This window comes from Zootoca vivipara, chromosome 5, assembly GCF_965207765.1.
Source record: "Zootoca vivipara chromosome 5, rZooViv2.hap1.1, whole genome shotgun sequence".
Taxonomy (NCBI): domain Eukaryota; kingdom Metazoa; phylum Chordata; class Lepidosauria; order Squamata; family Lacertidae; genus Zootoca; species Zootoca vivipara.
This window is the reverse complement of record NC_142588.1, coordinates 38,509,944-38,529,943: the sequence shown is the minus strand read 5'-3', so window position 1 is coordinate 38,529,943 and position 20,000 is coordinate 38,509,944. Positions and strand designations below refer to the sequence as shown.

General features: G+C 41.8%; 1 protein-coding gene and 1 long non-coding RNA gene across 13 annotated transcripts in view; one reads left to right on the top strand and one right to left on the bottom strand.

Moving 5' to 3' along the window:
* LOC118096428 (uncharacterized) overlaps positions 1–1,837 on the top strand; it is a 77,761-nt gene extending 75,924 nt beyond the window's left edge. Inside the window, exon 5 of the long non-coding RNA XR_015950203.1 lies at positions 1,465–1,837. This is a non-coding gene — a long non-coding RNA (uncharacterized LOC118096428). The remainder of the gene's footprint in view (positions 1–1,464) is intronic.
* EBF3 (EBF transcription factor 3) overlaps positions 1–20,000 on the bottom strand; it is a 168,358-nt gene that overhangs the window by 27,703 nt on the left and 120,655 nt on the right. The window lies entirely within an intron of this gene.

Below are 20,000 nucleotides of genomic sequence, written 5' to 3'. Positions count from 1 at the left end.
TTCAGTGACAAAGTGCTATTTGCTGACAAGTAGTTTACACATTAACCAGCTGAATCCAAGGGGGGGAGATGCCAATAGCAATTATATCACCTTGAGGTTATTAAATGTCCTACTGATAAGTAACTAGGTGAACTTGACCAGGTGATAAAGACTGCTGTGAGCAAATGATTGTGCAGTGAAGAATGTCTCTTAGTCCTGCTGTTTCTCCAGATAGCTTTCCTTTCAAAAATGACTGTATACAAAGTTGCATTAAAAAATGTGTGGTCACAGAAGGCAAAATTGATATTTAACTCCCTGCTGAATACTTCACCCCTATCAGAACACCTTCATCATCTCACCTCAAAAACATTATACAAAGTCTGCAAATGCCTGGGTTTTTTTGGTTTTAAAATGATGCTAAGTTCACCACTTTATCATCAACTGTCTCTACCAAGTGCATTTCATCTATAAGAAATTCAGATGCCTGGGAAATTAAAATTTCAAAGATCTGCTGCAAAAAAAAAATCAATGGGTAGAGATCAATGCTCATAGAAATTTCATGAACTTTGAACTGATATGGGCATGATGATGAGAAGTGGTTGGAATTTCAGGTTGCTGATTGTTCCTCACACAGATGAAAAGCAGCCCACAGGGTTGAGAGGAGGTACACATTTGAGAAGGGCTTTCACTTTAGTTTTTTGTCAGACAAAAAATTAATTTTTGGTCTATTGCAGTAACAAGCACAAATAATAAAAAGGCAGACCCTTTTGATGTGACTCCCTAGTACCACCACTTCTTAAGAGCACCTAATGCTTTGCACATTAACACAGCAAAGAAATGAAATCTGTTCCCTTTGCAGCCGATTGCAGGTGCAAATTAATATTGTAAAATGAAGATCAATACATGGACAGGGCAAAATCAATAGTGGCTAAATTATTGCTGCATTTTCCTCCTCATTCAAGATGAGTTGTGTTTTCCTCTCAAAGTCAATACTTTGCAGCTTTTCTCATTAATTTCTCAATAAATTTGGCAATGAATTTCAATCACAGAACTCGGCCGGGTGAACCAAGCTTTGTGGGATGCATAGGAAACACAAAGGCATGGAGGGGTTGAACACATCATTCATCAGAAGGCTCTCTTGCTTGTTGAAGCAGGACTAATATCCCTGGACTACTAAGGACAACCTATATACTATAGGCCTCTCTTTTCCTACTAAGAAACTAGAACTATTATAGCCAGAATCTAACACAGTTAAACATACTTTAGCCCTCTAAAACCAGGCTTGAGCACGCCTAACTCAGTACTGAATTGCAGTATTTGTTTTCCTTATTGGTTGCTTGGAAAAACCACTGGTCACTTGATTGGTTATGTTATCCAGAGGACAGTCCTCACTTCCAGGAAAATGCTGCCTCCTTATCAGAAGCCAGAGTTGCTATTTGACTCCTGCAAGGGGACGAACTACTGGTTTGTTTTTGTTTTTTTCAGATTTGCCCTGTCTGTTGGCAGGCAGCAGAACCTGTGGATTCTTCCATGGAATTATTGCTAAACAGCCCAGCTGCTTCCAGGGGAAGGAAGCCCACCACCGCCCCTCTTCTGGCCACAGGAGTCGAGCTGGCTAGTGGAGCCAGATTTCCCCCCTCCTGCACTTTCATGAAAGGAAGAACCAATTGACGGGGCAAACTTCACTGTTGTCTTATTTTAAGAAATTGCCACAGCCACGCCAACCTTCAGCAACTACCACCCTGATCGGTCAGCAGCCATCAACGCGAGATCCATCAGCAAAAAGGTTATGACTCACTCAAGGCTCAGGTGATGGTTAGCATTTTGTTTTAGCAATAAAGTATTTTTTTAACTAGGGAATGTACATTGTTTTCTAAAACATAATGGTACTTTGCACTTAATAGACTACAGTATAGTGTAAGCATAACTTTTATATGCACTGGGGTGCCCCCCCAAAAAAGATGACCGACTTTATTGTGATCATCACTTTATTGTAGTGGTGTGTAGATGAACCTGCCATATCTTCGATATTGCCTGTATTGAGTAGTATATTTACAGGCAAATCCTCTCTCAATCCACCTTCACCAACCCTTTCAGGCTTAGGAATTGGAGAACTGCTACAAGAGCAGCAATTTGTTCCTTGTGTTCACTACAAGGAGAGGCCATTGCTGTAACTGAACCATGCTGAGTGAGAAACTAAGCCAACAGCCTGTTTTTCCAGGCTAGGGCACTTCAGGCAGTACACATCTCTGGGCAAATACTTTAAGCTGTCTCTGCCCCCGCCCCCAACACATATTTGCATGGCAGTGGAGAGAATAGATTATATGAGCTGCAAGCATTTCTTACTTCCCCTACCTCTCAGGAAGCAAGGAAACTGGCTGCCAGGTAGAGACCAGTAGATGACACCATGCATTGCAAATTCTGATTTATTTACAGCCCACCTGTCTAAAGAAGTACTCAAGAGGATTGGGAAAACCATGTCAGGCACAATGATAGTGCCTGCAGATATAATGGGTGCCATTTTTCAGTCTCATGATCAGCCCAGGCTGAACTTCATGGCTTTGGATCAGGACCAGGAGACCGCTAAATAATTGGCCATTCCAAGGGCCCCCAAGTATTATTCCTCATTGTCCTCAGGCTTATGTGGGCAACATGCAAAATTGAAGTTCCTAGAGAAAGGAGAGCAGGCAAAGGAAATTGCCTGCCAGAAACACCACTCTTCACTTTCTGTAGTCCCACAAGACAAATGGACACTGTAAATCCACTTCTCAAGCTGAAATTCTTGTTCTTTCTCCAGTACCCCAAAGAATTCAGGGATTGGCCTTTGGATGGAAAAAGGGATGAAAGAACAATCCTCCCAAAACACCCTAGTGAAGCATCCTTTTTATACAAGTAACCCCAAACACACAGAGGAGATGATGATGAGGCACACCACATTCCTACTGACATTTCACACATGGCAAATTCCTCAGAGCATGGATAGACAGCATGGTGCCCTTCAGACGTTGTATATTACAATTCCTATCAGCTCAAGCCAGCATGGCCCAATGATTAGGGGTGAGGGAAGCTGCAGTTCACAACATCTGAAGAGAATTGGGTTGGTCACCCTAGCTTCATAAAGATTCACTCACAGGAAAAAAGGATGGCCACTTAGAAGAGACAAAATCCAACACAGGAACAGAGACTTCCCTTCAGGTACTTTCCAGAACTGACCAAAGCCGTTCACACTCTGGAATTCTCTCAAGAGATAACACTGCAACTTCAGATCCACTCGATATCTTATTTCCCAAAGAGATCAATTCATTTTTTCCACAAGCCCAAAGTAAACACGGTGGCTTAGGCAGGTTTTTTTCAACTAAGGTTGTTTTCCCTCTATATGGCCTTGATGGCAGAGTCCTCCATGGATGCTATTCATCAGAATGATACAGCATTAGTTTCCATGTGGTTTCATAGCTTATGTCAGAAAGCCAGGCAAACATACTTCATTTATTTCTCCAAACGTGGGTTGAGGACATTCAAGTTTAGCTGGAGTGCAGCCAAATATACAGGAAAGGGAACTTCTGTATCAACCTCTGGAAGGACAGAACCCTATTACAGGGAAGTAAGAAGTATCAAGCATGATACCAGTCCAGATTGCCACCCAAGCCAGATAGTGGGATGCTTTCAGCAATTTGCAACAGATGACAAATGTCCACAACAGGTGCCTGGATGCTGGAGACCATGTCCATGGGGTACATCCTGAAGCTAGCCAATGAACCCTAGTTTATCAGCTCTCCAAGAAAATATCAAGAGTGATAGATGAGAAGGAAAAGAATCAAAATCTCAAAATGGTGCTCAAATATATGGGAAACTTTAATGAAGGATATAAAAAACCTAGCATGTTTCAGCCAGCACTTTCTTTAGGGCAAACAAAATAAAACAAAAACACTTATAATACTTCAAAAAGGAATCTTTCTCAAGAATGAATATGTCTGCGGGTGCACTGGGTGTTTGCAGGCTTGGGGGGGGGGGAAACTCAGCAGTTGCTTGATCATCTGGGAGTGAGATCAACACTGGCATTATACCTTTTGAAGGAGACCAAGTTGAAGGTGAGGACCTTAGTACAGCCAGTTCACAACAGCTGGCAGGCCAATCTCTTACGTCAGAACTCTTGAGTATTATGGTAACTTGTCGAGACATAGTAGATTGGTCTCCTCACAAAGTCTCTTTTGGTGCTTCTATTGCATTACTAGCAATAGATCTCAGATTTTCAGGTGTGAGGGCAGGATTTCTGTATTTTTTCACCTCCACATTCATAAGCTCTCCAAGGATCTTGGGACTTGCCCTGTAAAATGTGTTGGTTGACAGGAAATGACTTGCCCAAGTACACAAAGTGTGATTTAAGAGTAGGGACTTATATCTATAGCTTCTTGTTTTAAGTCTCTACTCATTACAATAAGGTCCTATTGTAGGAAAATCTCCATTGCCAGTCATAAGTTTGAGCTCCTTGTAATAAATAAACATCATGTTTCTTGTTCTGTTGTTTAGATTTCCTGCTTGCTTCTATTGTTTTTATAATCACTAGGATAACCAGGTGACACAAAGCCAACAACAGAACAAGAAACAAGGAACATAATGTTTATTTATTACAAGGAGCTCAAACTTATGACTGGCAATGGAGATTTTCCTACAATAGGACCTTATTGTCACCTGGTTATCCTAGTGATTATAAAAACAATGGAAGCAAGCAGGAAATCTAAACAACTTGGTATCTATTCCAAAGCCAATATTATTTCATATTTTAAAAATGAACTTATTAATTTACCTTTTCAAACAAAACAATCACATCAAAAGTAAATAAAATGCAAAATAAAACCAAGCCAAGCACTCTCTGGTAGCATGTAGTCCAACTGAGCAGAATAAACGAACAGGACACCTGGAACAAAGTCCTTCTATTCACTACCATGCCCAAATTAGCTCCTTTACCATTGTGGTATTAAGTATATCCAAAGCAAGGCTTGCAAGTTCAGTGGTCTGGAGGCATTACCCTCACGATTTAACAAATGTAATGAATGGCCCAACATGAATTGAGAGGGACTAGCACCAGTGGGGAGAAAATTCTAACAGCAGCCACAACAAATCAAAGCTTTATAAGCCACCTGCTGCAGAGCATCAGGGAATATAAACAAGGAAGCCAGCATCTTTGCAGAGTATAATGTGGGAAACCATAGCCAGTATCTCTTTTATCTCTTGGAAGACCCATAGCTTTAAAGTTTGGGTCACCCTACACTCCCACCACATATGTATATAGGTTCTCACAGAATTACACCTGTACCAACATTTACTGATAGACTTTTTAAAATTTGCCTCAACTTGACAAAAGTACAATACCAATTAAGCACTACCTTCAACATGGAACACACAGAGTGCTTCCAATTTATCATGTTCTATGTGTTTTTTCAAGTCAGTTGCCCAAATTTCTTTGAGCCCAATAGCCTTACTGCTTGAATTATCTTTTTATCGATCATATAAATAATTCATTTTAAGCTATCCTCTGGCCTGTTACAAAGACATTCAACAAATTTTGGCTCTCAGGAGCAGGCCAACATTATTCATAATGCAGAGAAAAACTCATGAATGCCACCAAGTTTACACTCTTTAGCCAATAACAGTTCATTGATTAGTATAAGTGGCAATTGCATTCCATTTTATGGACCTACTTAAAACAAAGGGGCACACCTAGAAATGTGTGAAGTAGCCCTGGACTGATCCAAGATGGTGTCCATAGTAGTGATGTCAATATAGCTAAGTCCAAGGACTGCTTCAGACTATATGGTAGCCAATGCACACACACAACCGAACCACAGCTGATTTTGACCCATGGCATGTTCACCTGCATAATGCAGGCATTCATAAATGCATGTTTTCCCAACTTTTATGGATACTTGTAAAATATTTTCTGTGGACTTTGAAAAATATGGTGTGTGAAGTGGCCCTAAACCTCTGCACCCAAAGTTACAATTTTAACACTAGGTTTGAGAGGTTTGTGGCTGAGGTTGTCCAGATGGTTTGTGACCTGGTAATCTGGGAAGTCAACCTGGTACAGTCAACTTATCACTGACTGTCAATATTGTACTGTAGAGTTAAAGGCTGAAGTATGCAAAGCTCAGTCATGCTACTTCTTTTTTCATTTGGAGCAATTTCATTTAGTTTTAGAAAGCTAACTTTAATGCTAATTATCCCAACCTTATTTCCAACTTCTGTCTCAGCTGCTTGAACTCACAGCCTTCGGCTTTCCCTCAATGCCAGGAATCCCAGGTTGTCACAGTAATGAGGAAAGTTTTTCACCAGCACTGCCTGGCATAAAGGCTGCAAACCCTTTTGAACAATTTGGACCTATTGTGCTTTCTTGCATTGTTTTGAGACTGCTCTTAATGCCTCTTCATGAGTTTTAACTTGTACAGAATTCAGCATCCCTCCTAACGGGGGTGAGATTTCAGAAGCGTATTACACTCCAGCATTTGCACTGGCTTCATATTGCCTTCCGAAAACAAGCCGAGGTCCAGGGTTAGGGTTTTAATTCATGCAGTATCTAATAGTTTAGGCTTAACATAGCTATAGCCAGTTTCCCTACATTACACTGTGATCTCCCGAGATAAACGGAGTCGGTTGTGAAACAATCCAGAGAACAAGAGATTCCTTGTTCTCATGCGAACAAGGGGCCTCACATGAAGAGGTATTTACTGCTGATTTTCTTCAACTATGGGGACTTCATTTCCATGGAGGCCTGCTAAAGCCTGAGCCTGATGGCCAAACTAAAAGTGGCATTAGTCACATAGCTCTGTTTCTAAGTGCAGGGCGTTGTTGACAGATAGCATGAAGGCTATTTGAATGGGGCATGAATAAAATGAATGGGGCCTTTTGGGGTGATGCAAATTGGAGGCATACATGGCCCAGTCTGGATCAGTTCTACATCAAGAGGTCTTAAGGTGCTGATCCAGATCAGGACTTCTGTGCTCGCTTTTTGTTAAAAAACAACACAAAAACCCAAACCTTTGCACTTAAGGACAGAAAAATGAGACTAATGTCATGTGCAGTTTGACACAAGTCAGCTTCTTTTTGAAGTGATTTTAATCCTTTTAAATCTGACTGGCTTTTACAGCAAAATAAACTAATGAACCTCATAAAAATTACATTCATAGTAATTCAGCAAATATGTTCCCTCCCTCTCCATATTGTTGTTATATAACTAGAGCTGGGCGATACCTGGTTTTCAACATCATGATATATCAGCAGCTAAATATTGTGATATACTGATGTATCGCAATGTCTCACCTTAGGGGGAGGAAGCAGCAGCTGATATATATTGCCCAGCCCTACAGCTGAGCAGGCCTTCATACCATTCCGACTCACACAAACCAGAAGGGTGGGGTGGGGCTTCCTCAAAGATGCAGGCAGGCAGGCAGATGGAGCCCGAGCCTGCCTCCACCTTTGTCCAAGCAAGCAAGCAAGCAAGCAATATGCCCCTTTCCTCCCAGACTGTCACCTACAAAGTGTTCCATACAATCCTATGCATGTTGACTCAGAAGGAACACAGTGCTATTTTTCTAGAAAAATAGGTGCCTGAACTCGCCATGCACGCTTTCCTTGTTCTCTTATAATGGCAATGGTGCCCACCTGAGAGGTGCTGGAACTAAGTTCTGGTGAGTTCCGGCTGGAAAAAAAAAGCCCTGGAAGGAAGTCTCCACAAGTTCAACAGGGCTTACTAGTAAAAGTGTTTAGGATTACATACTTAGTGCATGTACTCAACATGCATATCATTTTGCCTTGATCATCTTGGGGGGTTGACGGAGTAGGTTACAATGGCAAGGTGTAGTTCCCAAACAGATGAATGGTGTTAATGCAAATTTTCTAACAGAGCTGCAGTAGCTGGGTCATGGATAAACAACACACATACACGGCACTTATTTCTACTAATGGTTCCTCATGCAGTTAGGGGTAAGAGTAAGGAAGTCTGCTCCCAATGCACTACCCCCTAGAAGAATTGGGCACATGTTTTCATTTTTCAGTATATAATATTTTTTCACTATATAATATTGCTGCATTTCCAGGCTTTCCATGAATGTTCCACCAAGTATATTAACTTTAAAAAGCAACAATTTACCCAGATGTCTCTAGTAAAGAAACAGTTTGAACTTCAGAACCAAATGAGTGTTTGAACAGACCACAGAATTCTGAATTCTTAGTGGATGACAACACTAAGACTATTACCTAGGGAAGATGCATTGCTAATGATGCTACAACAGTTTGATAATTCTAAGATAGAAGTAGTATCCAAATAGTAACTAAAACCATATGTACATATTTTTTGTGGCATAAAACTACTAGCATTTGATATTTAGGTTAATATAAAGGAGCATGGCATTTTGAGAATACACCTCACTAATGTGGCAGAATATTTACCAACATTATTTATCATTTTACAAATATGATAGAAGTATTTTCCCAATAGGGTACAGAAAGATGAATACTGTGTCAAAGTGTTTTCTATTTTAGAAATAGAAGTGTATTCTATTTTAAGTATTAAATACCCCAAGATGCTTCACTAATTGAGATATATTTTAATAATGCAAACCATAGTTGTGCTTGTCCCTCTTCATATTTGTTGTCGTATTTGGTGCTTACTCCTCCCCGTGGGCACTATAGTAAAATAGAGAGATTTGCACCACCTTTTAAAGACTGGATTCCAGCTGACCCTTGAGTGGATGCAGCATGAAAGATTTATTCCTCTGCTGGCTGCAGCTGTAGTCCTTGAGATATTTTGAGTCCCATTCTGCCCTCAGCCGAGGGAGTACCATGAAAATGGTACAAAATGCCCTGATGTAACAATGGCAACACATGTATGGAAGCAGGTTTCTACTTGTACATCCTGTGCTGAACTGAGAATCATGGGAGCAAACAGGTGCTGAATGCACACTTCCCAATACTTTATTGTGATGTTTAGGACCTAGAGCAAAACACACTGTTCTTATTGTTGGAACCATGCATGGGGCTCCAGTTGGATAATAACCAGTGCTGTTTGGAGGTGAGGATACCAAATTCAAATTCTCCTTTCTAAACGTGTTTCAACAATGTGAATGGTAGATACCTCAAAATACAGAGCACTGCTACATGTGCTTGGACTCAGGCCAGAGTCTCAGCATCAAATAGTTTAATCTCATTACAGGAAGGAATAGGAAATTTATCTTTCACTTAGGGAAAAAAGCATTGCAGACTAGGACAAGGGTGGAGAGCCCTTGTAAGCCCAAGGGTCACATCCCCTCACAGGCAGTCTTCCAGGGGCTGCGTAAAAGTGTGACCAGTGGCAGGAAGTGAGCAGAGCAACCAATGTGGCTCTTGCCTTTGTACAAAGGCCACGGGCAAGACATGCACAATCCAGAGGTTTCAACAAACACATCTCTCCATTCAGGCAAGAAAAAGGCATTATCAAAGTTATAAAACACATTCCAGCCTGGCAAGAATACTCATGAAGAGGGTAGAAAAGGCACAGTGAGAGGTGTGGCATGATCTGGAGAGACACCCAAGGGCTACTCCCAAAGGCATTTCAGCTCCTGGCCTTGAGGTTCCCCACCCATGGTCTAGGAAATGATCCAATGGAGGCTCTTTAGTTTGGTAGTCTAACCTGGGTAATGGGGTCAACACCACAACTCTAAATCCTATTGTCGAAGGCACTTCCCAGCCAAGGAACGCACACGGCAGAGTTAATAAAGAGTTAACTCTGCCACCAAAAATAACCCTTATGCTGCTTCTACAGCTCTGGAGACCTATGCACACCAATCTAGCATCTAGGCAGCTATTCCCAAGTCTGTGCTCTATGGAGCAGTCACAGCAACTGGGGACCACTCCACCAGTTTTATATCCCTGCCCCAAACAGGCGGCATGCATGTAGCCGGAGACTACACCAACATGGAAGTTGCTTCTGCTCTTCCCGCTTCAATTCTCTCCCTGTTTTGGGAGACAGTGGCCTTCACTGGCCTGACCTGCCTCTTCCCCCAGCTCTGAAACCTCCCCTACCTCTGAATCTCGCCTCCCCCAGGCCACTCACTGCCTGCCTCTCTGGAGTAAGACTCTAGCCCCACTTTCCTCGGTGCATTCTGCTAGTCCCTGACACCTATGCAATTGGGGCTGCATACATCATTGAGAAGTTGGAAAAATAAGATGAAAGGCAGTTTTTGCTCTCTAAGCTGGTCCATTAAGGCAGTTTACTTCCTTTCTCTCATTTAATGGACATGGGGAAGTGGATGCTTCAAAGAGTGCTATAAGGCAGTTCACACAACCCCATTTTAGCTGAAATGGGAGCATGGAGGCTGCTTTAAAACACTTCTCAAAAGTACTGCTTGAAGCACCTGATTTGAAGGGTGGGTGGTGGTGGTGGTGATGACCGGGGGGGGAGGGGGGGGCTCTCGCTCCACTGTTGCTGCCACCCACTGACTTGCAGCAGAAGTGTAGCAGCTGCTTCAAACTGTGTTTTTGAGAAGCACTTTAATCCTCAACTCATCATCTATTGCATAGGGATTAAATCCTGCTGCCTTGACTGAGATCCTGTTCACTGCTGGAAAGAGGGCATGTGGTCAGAGGCGTCTTCCCCATAGAGCTTAGTGGCGCGTGGCACCACAGCGCTGCCCTCTCAGGGGCGCCCCAGTGAGTGGGGGAGCTGTGTGACTTTGCCGGCAGCCTCCCCTTTCCCCGCATGCCTGGGTGTGCAGCTTGCCTCCCAAGCCTCCTGTGCATGGCAGGAGCGTGAGAGGGGAGCCCCGAAGAGGCGCGTGGGAACGGTTTTGACGGGGAACCTAGAGCCTCGCCCAGCAGCTCCCTGTCAAAGCTTTCCACCAGCAAGCGAGGACCTGCCTCTCCCTTTTCGGTGCGCTGGCTTCCCGGCGGGCAGAAGGGAACTCCAAAGCGTTTGCAAAGACTCTCCTTCTCCTCACACAGGAGCAGAAAGAGCTGCTTTGGCTGCTGCCCCTGCAACTCAATTCATGCTCTTTTCTGGAGAGCAAGCTGAACTCTGACTGAGAAAAGTATTTCATGGGGTCTGCCCAAGGCGTTTGGCTCCCCCCCCCCACAGACCCGTCTTTAGCTGTGCCAAAGTGCACTTTTATTTCTCCCTTTAAGTAGCGTTACAAAATGCAGCGGGCTGCACACGCACACCCCGTACACTGCATGTGTGGTCATGGGTGAGGACCATCTGGTGCTGTCCTGCTGCATCTACCCACTCACTCATTCACTTCAAGGGAATCAGGGAAGCCTGCGTGGGCGGGAGGAGCGATGCTATTTCTGCCCCGGCTCAGCTTCCCAACCACCACCCTCCTCTCCTCTCCGTTGGTGGGTTAAATGCAGTGTTTCTCAACCAGTGTGCCTCCAGATGTTTTGGGACTAAAACTCCCATCATCCCTAGCTAGCAAGACCAGTGGTCAGGAATGATGGGAGTTGTAGTCCCAAAACATCTGGAGGCACACTGGTTGAGAAACACTGGGTTAAATGCACTCTCCTTCCTGCTTTCCTCTGTCCCACATTCTCTCTATCCAGTAAAGGAAGGGGTAGGTTCCCCCCACCCACAGCTCTCGCCTCTGCTTCCCTGTACAGTGGTACCTCAGGTTACAAATGCTTCAGGTTACAAACACTTCAGGTTACAAATGCTTCAGGTTACAGACTCCGCTAACCCAGAAATAGTACCTCAGGTTAAGAACTTTGCTTCAGGATGAGAACAGAAATTGTGCTCCGGCGGCACAGGAGGCCCCATTAGCTAAAGTGGTGCTTCAGGTTAAGAACGGACCTCCAGAACGAATTAAGTTCTTAACCAGAGGTACCACTGTAGTGAAATCTTGTGGAATTCCCAAGTTTAGGTCAACAACTCTGGGGAACATTTCCTTAAAAAGGTCAGCAACTTTGGCACCCCCCCCCCTTTAAAAGGTCAACAACTCTGGGAAACCGGGGACACACACACACACACACACACACACACACACACACACACCGGAGGGATCTTTGCACCACTGCTCCGGATATGCTTAAGACGGCCCTGCACATGGTCAGTGCAGGACTAAACCATGTCCTGCTGATATCACCAGTGACGTCAGAGGGTGGGCGTGGTTTGGATTAGTAGGAAATGCCCCTCTGGTGTTTTCCCACAAACCAAATACCAGCTTCAGAGGAGGCATTTTCCTTGGGAATGCAGTGAGTAGGAATGGGGTACATTTCCCTTCAGTGCCTGCGCTGGTCCTGTTGATTATCAGCCTCTCTTCCTTCATGGATGCAATTTGCATTTTAAAAGTCTGTATGTTGAGTGCAAAGCTGCATTTAACATCATGTCAAGTTTGCCCTTATTTCTAAATGTTTGGAACCGTGTGTGTGTGTGTGTGTGTGTGTGTGTGTGTGTGTGTGTGTGTGTAGCAGAGTTGCCTGGCAGAACTGAGGCTTATGTAGAAGGAGCCTAAGGTGGGACTTGGGCTAAGTTTTGTGCAATACCAATTTTTGGAGACACCTGGTACCACATAGTTATGAAGATGTGTAAAAGTTTTCAATAGCCGAAACCTTGGTTTTTGAAGGAACAGATGAAATGCCTATTCAACAAAAATGCTCTTTTTTAAAAAAAAAAAATGTTTGGTTCAGTGTGTCTTTCATTTGTGTAACGATGTTTTCCTAGGCACAGTGGAGAGGAAAGAAGAACTGGGAGAAAAAGTATCAGTGAAAACAAAGTGTTTTATGCATGTGATCAAATTTTTATCAATTACTGAGTAAAAGGAAATGACCCTTTTGTCCTTTGGGGGCAGGGGAGGGCGAGATAAATGAGTATTTCCTTGCCATTCTATTTTGTCAGTTTTGGTACCCCAGAGTCAATAACTTCACCTTCATGCAGAAACTCTGTGATTTATAAGTTCCTCCTTTACCCAGTGCTGCCACAACCTGGAGAAGTGGAGCCAGTTGTGATGCAGAGATCAGACTTTGGTCACAGCTACTTGGGAGGGGGGTGGAGGAAATAAAGCACTCTCTGATGATAGACAAATGTGTCTTGTTAGCAACAGCCAAAAAGCGCTTGACTTGTACTAATAACAAAAAGGCCATGTTGGTCACCATGGGTCTAAAGACGAAGCACCCTGTCACTGCCTTGGTTGGGAAATTAGCAAATAATGTTCCTTTTCTTTGATAAATGGGTGACAGTTCTCTCTCACCAATCATTTTTTAACATTTTGATGCATGTCTATGATCCCGCTGGAGGAACAGAAAAGTTTACTGGCCCTCAATTTTCAGATGATGAATGGAACACTCTAAATGTGCGATTTCTGTATGAGGTATAGTTCATTTTAAGCAATTCTAGTAAATGGGTGTCACTGATTAGAACAAATAGTCTACTTGTGCAATAGCACAAATGGTATGTCTCATTCTTCTGGTCTCCTTTGAGACAGAAAAGAAAGGGGACAACAATGACCACGTTATACTTATTGGAACTGCAGCAGTTTAAAATGAGCTGTTTTGTGCAATCTTAAGATATTGTCAGTGTGATAGGATACCAAATAAAAAAAATATATCTCCATTATTGCCAGCCTAATTGAAATGCTTATCATACTGGAAATGAAAAGACAAAGCTAAACAGAATCTCAGTATCTAAACAGAATCTTCCCATCTCAGTTTTTATAAAATACATTTTTGCTAGATAAGCATAATATCTGTTTGTTTTAAAATTAAAACATAATAAAATTAAAGTATCAGCTGTAAAAGTTTTGTCTGGGGGGTGAGGTGACACAAATTAGCCAATCAGTTTTGAGGAACATTTTAGAAAGAACCATCCTGATAAAAAGATAAGAATATCTGTCCCACTCCTTAAGGACCTCCTGGCAACTGTATTGGTCCAGGTTTATTGGCCTGATCAATAAATAACCAATACTATAAAAAGAGAAAGATGCCTTGTGGATAATGAAAGAATTAAAAAGCAAGCAAAAGACCATTAGAATTGCTAGGAATGCCAAAACAGCAGTAAGTGTTCTTTTTAAGTGCTAACCAACCAATGTTAAGCATTCATTATCTGTCTTTTATTAATAATTTTTCATGATGACAAAGTTCTGTGGTTAATAACTATAATTCAATACGTACAAGAAATTATCAGGTGGTTTGAATTTAACTAAGGCATTAGCATTTAGTTTAGCATAGTAAAAATAGTATGATTTGTGGGAGGCAATTAACAATCATTTGCTCTGTGGATACAAGTAATTTGTTTAAAGAGCAGTGACCTATGAGACAGCTAGTTTGTGTTGGCTGTGATGGAAGGGAGCTATTGACTCTGAACACAGTGTAGCAGTCCCATTGACAAAGCCACACTGGAATTTACACGGAAGATCCTTAAGTGCTCGAAGCTTGTGAGGTCTTTTCATAGGGTGAAGTGGTTAAAAACAATGTGTACTAGCTAAAATGGATAAATATACAGATGGTTAACCCTGAACACCCGGAACAAAACTACAGTTACTAATACAAGATATTCCCCTCCCCGCAATATTGAGAAAGCGTAGGAGTATTGTGCTTTTTTTTTTACACACAAGTACAGTATTCTATTAAGAGGAGTGATTACTTGTTGTGTAATCATTTCATAAGTCTGAAGCTGAATAGGTTTTTTTGTGCAGGAATAATTGTTATTCTGACAACTAGTGAATGTGTCAAAGGCCTAGAAATGGTTCAACATTCAACATTCAGATTTTGTCTGCTTTGGTGTTGGATATGTTTACTCTTGTTGTTGCAATTGGGCTTTGTGTACTGAAAGTGATACTTGAATCCCTGTACTCTTTTTGCTTGAACAAAAGTTAACCAAACTGAGGAGGAGGGAAGAAATGGGCTGCAAAACACTTAGCTGAAAGAGATACGGCTTGGCATGGTTTTCTTTTGCCCACTAGGAAACTATTATGTAAAATGCACTCCAGCAAAACAGTGACATGCTTACACCCAAATTAGTGTACACATACTACTGTTTTCTTAAAGACAACATACATAATGATTCCTCATAGTTTCAAATGTGTGCTTTAAAAAAAAATACTAACTGCAACATAATTCCATTTAGAAGCATACAAATCACAATTTGCCGTAATCAAATAACATTGCAATGCTTATAATCTAATTAAAAAGTAATCTCAGATATTTAATTTAAGAACCTTCAATGACTGCTAGTAAGTAAAATGATGAATCTAACCTGCAGAAAGCTGCTTAATTTAAATACGCCAAGAATTTTATTTTCAGGTAAGAACAATTTTAATTGTCATTAAACAAGCAAGTGATACACTACTTGACAAATATTAAAACAAGTACTGCACTCAATTATTAATTTGCACTTCACTTTTAAATGCAGCAAATATCTCATTAATTTAATTTTAGGTGCCCACCAGTTTATATTGCATTTTACAGTCTAGAAGGCAATTTACTAACTGGCAATTACATACAGAATGATTGTTAATTCTGCTCCTAAGTGCTAGCTGCTTGAAAACTGTTATGTCTCTCTAATTTTTGACCTTCTTACAACAAGGGTGAGGTACACTGGGAATTCCAAGGACTAGTAGAGAAGAGCTGGACATGTCATTTGTGACTCATTCTTTTAATTCACCGTGCTAATCAACTGAACTGCCACAATCTCCCAAGGTAATTGTATCTTTACAATAGTTGAAAGCAGCAGGCAAAAAGGCATGGATAGATGGTAATAGACCTTCCTCTCAGCCTGCTGAGAAACAGAACAGCAATCTTACTATATGTGACTAACAGGGCCTGGTGCAGGGGGGCTGGGCGGGGTGGATTGTGTTGTTGTTTTCCCTTGTGTTTAAAATCTGGTACTTTTATATTGGTGTATGCGCGCACACACATCATTTAAATGTCTCAACTTCTGTACTTTTCAAAAGCAGTTTTCTCCACCACACTGCACCCTTGTTTCATTATTCTGCAGCCTTGTTGCCCTTTGTTCCACCTCATGCTGAGAAGGTTAAATGTTAGAGTGCCAAGCCAGACTGCAAGCATGGTGGGACACTGATGGAAAACAGATGCCCTGGGGATTCTGCCCCTCCCTCTTATGGGGCCACATAATTTTCATATTGTGAAATACAGTGAGGTTTGGCTCAGTTTTCAATGGTGAGTGTAATTTCCAATGATTATCTCATTGTCCCCATCAATTTGGGGGCAATACAAATCAGACTGAAGTTTCCAGGTCAGACAGGCTGTGACCTTACCCTTCCTCTTACTTTCTGTAGCCATATAGGCTTCCGTGCCCCTTAAAAAGCATTTGAAATGTGTAGTCTTGCAAGTCTTTATTTTTATGCTTCCAGTAAATTAATTGCAGCCACAGCAGTTTTAGTAACTTTGATTCACTTAAATGTCGTTCTTTAACATTTCCTATGACTTCTGGTGAAAGGGACCAAAGAATAAATTGATCTTTATGAGAATGTGACTTTTAAACACTGTAAAACTATGAAAGTTTATGTGGAGAGAACCATTCAATAAATTCCATTTATCTATTGAGTTCTGAAGACTGAGGCCAGGTTCTCGTTAGTGCATGCACTGAAGTCGGTGGAACTGTCCTTTTACATTAGCTAATGTATCAGGATTATAAATAACTGCTGTTTTTATATAAAAAAAGAGAGAACCCCACGACATAAACACTTATTGGTATCCTGACAGAGCTGAGCAGGACTACTTGCAAATAGACATTTTCAGAATAGACTCCCAATATAAAACCAGCTAGGCTCTGGGAAGCTAATAACACAAGTAGCTCTTCAGATGTTTTAGTTACCAGACACTCAAAGAAATCCATAAACTACAGAGTTGCATGATAACCACCATGGAACATGTCTACTAAAGTGTTTACCACACCTGCACATATCCTCTATTTTAATTGCCATTTCATCTATATAAAATTCCTTAATATAGCATAATAACTAGGCTATTCTTGGTGAAACTTGTGGGCCTCTAGATGTTATCAGCCCCACTCAGAACAGCTGGTCGGGTATGATGGGGTTTGTAGTTCAACAGCATCTGGAAGACCATAGCTTTAAAAATATCTATATGGCGCTTTTCCAGTCAAAGCCCATCCAAAGCAGCTTACTTTAATAAAAACAACAAGTACAAGAAATCAGTATTAACTAAAGCAAAACAAAATCAATATTACTTATACAGAAAATGAAAACCACAAGAATAAAAACAGAGTCACAAAAATAAAAACAGACTCCAACATGATATTCCAGCCTCCATCTAGCGTACAGGACTACAACTGATTGGGGGAAAGACCAGTTGAATCAAATGAGTGTTATTAAAGGACTTCCAAAGTAGCCACTCACCTCAGCTCTACTGAGACTCAACTGGTTCTGATATCCCTGCTATAAACCTTGCCAAAGTTATCGCCGCTATAGTCAGCATTAATTATTGTCTCACTAAGATAGCCAAGAGGGACGCAGGTAGCGCTGTGGTCTAGCCCACAGAGCCTAGGGCTTGCCGATCAGAAGTTCGGCGGTTCGAATCCCCGCAACGGGGGTGAGCTGCCATTGTTCAATCCCAGCTCCTGCCCAGCTAGCAGTTCGAAAGCACGTCAAAGTGCAAGTAGATAAATAGGTACCGCTACAGCGGGAAGGTAAACGGTGTTTCTGTGCGCTGATCTGGTTTGCCAGAAGCGGCTTAGTCATGCTGGCCACATGACCCGGAAGCTGCCTGCGGACAAACGCCGGCTCCCTCTGCCTATAGACCAAGATGAGTGCCGCAACCCCAGAGTCGTTTGCAACTGGACCTAATGGTCAGGGATACCTTTACCTTTACCTTTAAGAGAGCCAAGAAGAGAACTCTTAGGAAGTTAGGATGCACTGTGACCAGATAATAACAACTGCCATTGGCCTCAACCTATTCAGTTCCCTCAACCTCAGATTTTCTCTTGGGGGGGGGGGAACGCTCTTCTTGGTACTCTTTGCTCATGGCGACAATCCATCAGAAGATTTGGCATGCTTAAATGCCCTGACTTCAGGGGCTAAAACTTCCTTAATTCTCTGTTGGAGCGTAGAAAGATGGTGGAGCTCATACACCTTTATTTTTATTTTACTTAACAAAAATTATATACCACTTGATTGTAAGAAAACTTCTAAGTGGTTTACAGAAATAATTTTAAAAAACCATCTAAAATATGTGCTCTGAGTTATGAACCACTTCTCTGTGCATAATATAGTCATGCTAAATAAACAAGGAGTCTAACTGGGTGTAGTATGAGGAGGTAGAACCACCTTTCGGATTCCCTCCCCCTTAGGGTTTACAACCTTAGAAGTCTTACATCCAATTCAGTGCACATTGACTGGCATTGTAGAGTCTTCTCCACCATACCACCTCAGAATGTGCACCTAAGCTTTCCAACAATAATTCATGTGCATACAAAACTGTATCTGGGTAGTTAGTATACATTTCAGTTATGTCACAAACCTGTTAGTTGGGAGCAACATGTTTTGCAAGTTCTATGTTATCAGGCTTTAGTATTTTCCACAGTCATTATAAACTAGCAAAGGAATGTCTGTTTAAGATAAATGTAGTTCATTTGTACATGTTAATTGATTACATCTCTTCCAGATGACATTGTCAGTAGGATATATTAGTAAAGGAGTATGACCCTGATACACATTCATCTTTTCAGTCTAGTAAGCTTCCTGCACTTTTTTTATGTCAAAAGGATTATGTATAAATTAGTGATTAAAAAAATTGAAAATATGCTCTCTGGCACTGTTATACCTTTCCATTACATGTGTTTTAAATAAATAAATAAACTTGAAGCACATTAATTGCAGCACATGACCTTATTTCCAAATTTTGCATCAGGAGAAGTTTTGTTGTTGTTGTTGTTCAACAGGAAAACGTATTTCCAAACATGGTATCTCAGAGCACCTCATTAATTTCATCAAAATGTAAGCATGAAATACTAGGCAGAATCACCATAGTCCCACTGGGATTTAGAATAGCTTGAGTAACATTTCAACATACTCACAAGGGTTAAAACCAGCACCATGTGTAGGTATGCTGCCCTGTCTTTTAGTGGAGGGAGGTACAAGTCCGCCTTTGTACCCACAGAGGCTTTTAAGAAATTATTTATTTACCATGAGGGCTACAAAATCTGGGCATAATCCATTGTTAATGCCACAATGGAAGAGCGGGAAACCTCTAGCCCTCAAGCCCAAGCAGTCCTGGCACGGTTCCTCATTTGGTCCACAAGGCTATTTTGGTCAAGCCACACCCACCTAACCTCCACATTTGACATCAAATGTGGGGTATGTAAAAATGAGGTTTGACCAAAGAGGGTTAGCCATGTGCTCAGGGCTTTGCAACACCCAACTATCAGCCGATTGCTGGGGTATAGATAGTTGATCATCTTCTTGAGCAAAAACAGGATGCCTACCATCATAGTGGTGCCAAGTGACTGAAAAGTAGGCAACTCTGCCCACCTGTCAAATTTAACCCAAGGTCTGTAGGAGAGATAAGGATCCAGCCCACAGGCCGGATTCAGCAACCTACCACTGCCATAATGAAACAGATGGGATGACTATAAAACTCAATGAACTCCTCTTCCCTTCTTTTGGTGGTCTCTCAGGTGCGCATGCGTTGCAGAATGCTAACTCTCACTAAGACCAAAAGGCCATGGGTATCTTATGTTCACTCATCAAACAGTCACTCTCCGCACTACCACCCAATGGGGTCATGGCTTGCAAGTTACTCAAGCCCACTTGCATGCACTGGGAGCCAACTGTGGATTTAGGCGTCATCTGTCCCTATCAACATGGCTGAGCATATAGGAATGGTCTGTGCCCCTTATTGTAAAAATCTGAGGATTTTGTTTAATGTAGTGCTTAAGTAAATCCTTGCATGAGTTGAATGATTCCTGCTTATGCAACAGGACTTTTCCTCCCTCACCTTCTCCCCTCACCCCCTAAATCTGTTTGGGAGTTCTTCTCAGCATTCCAGGATGGTGCAGAGTGTACACATGGGGAGGAGAGAGGGGG